Source organism: Nerophis lumbriciformis, linkage group LG02, assembly GCF_033978685.3.
Source record: "Nerophis lumbriciformis linkage group LG02, RoL_Nlum_v2.1, whole genome shotgun sequence".
In the NCBI taxonomy this organism is placed as follows: Eukaryota; Metazoa; Chordata; class Actinopteri; order Syngnathiformes; family Syngnathidae; genus Nerophis; species Nerophis lumbriciformis.
In genome coordinates this window covers 67,617,501-67,618,738 of record NC_084549.2, presented here as the reverse complement: position 1 = coordinate 67,618,738, position 1,238 = coordinate 67,617,501, and positions in this window count along the sequence as shown.

Genomic DNA, 1,238 nt, shown 5'->3' with positions numbered 1-1,238 from the left:
TGCAGAGGACACATTTCACCACACCTAGTGTGTGTGTGACAATCATTGGCACTTTAACTTTAACTTTAACACACTTTAACCGATAACACTTCAAGGAAAAAATGGTGAATAAAACTCAATACATTTTATGTTACAGCCCTATTCCAAAATGGAATTAATCCACTTTTTCCTCAAAATTCTACACACAATACCCCATAATGACAATGTGAAGGAAAAAAATTTAGTTGTATTTTTTATTTTTTTTAAGTAAAAAAAATAAAAAAAATTCATGTGTACATAAGTAATCAAACCCTTTGCTCAATACTTAATTGATGCACCTTTGGCAGCAATTATACCTCAAGTCTTTTTGAATATGATGCCACAAGCTTGGCACACCTATCTTTGGGCTCGTTCAACCGTTCCTCTTTGCAGCACCTCTCAAGCTCCATCAGGTTGGACGGGGAGTGCTGGATGTCTCTGTACATTGCCGCTTTCATCTTTCCCTCCATCCTGATGAGTCTCCCAGTTCCTGCCGCTAAAAAAAACCATCCCCACAGCATGATGCTGCCACCACTATGCTTCCCTGTAGGGATGGTATTGGCCTGGTTTCCTCCAAACATGACGCCAAAGACTTCAACCTTTGTCTCATCAGACCAGAGAATGTAGTTTCTCGTGGTCTGAGAGTCTTTCAGGTGCATTTTGGCCAACTTTTGACTAAGAAATGGCTTCTGTCTGGTTGCTCTACCATGCAGGGCTGATTGGTGGATTGTCCTTCTGGAAGGTTCTGCTCTCTCACAGAGGAATGCTGTAGTTCTGACAGAGTGACCATGGTCTCCCTGACTAGACTAAGATGAGTGCAGCAATGTACAGAGACATCCAACACTTCCCATACAGGAGGAGCACTGTAATGTAAAGTGGAACACACAGTAAACGCAATGCATTGTGGGTATTATGAATAGCTTGTTTACACGTCTGGATGCAAGACTCTGTCCGAAACTTTGCTTTCTTTCTTGAACAAGTTGTAAACATGGTCCTGCATCATCAATCTTTCCCTGAAGTGGTCCTGGTCCCAGTACCTGATGTAGTCCTGGTCCCAGTATCCGATGTAGTCATGGTCCCAGTACCCTTTGTGGCCCTGGTCCCAGTATCCGATGTAGTCCTGGTTCCAGTATCCGATGTAGTCCTGGTCCCAGTACCTGATATAGTCCTGGTCGCAGTATCCGATGTAGTCATGGTCCCAGTACCCTTTGTGGACCTGG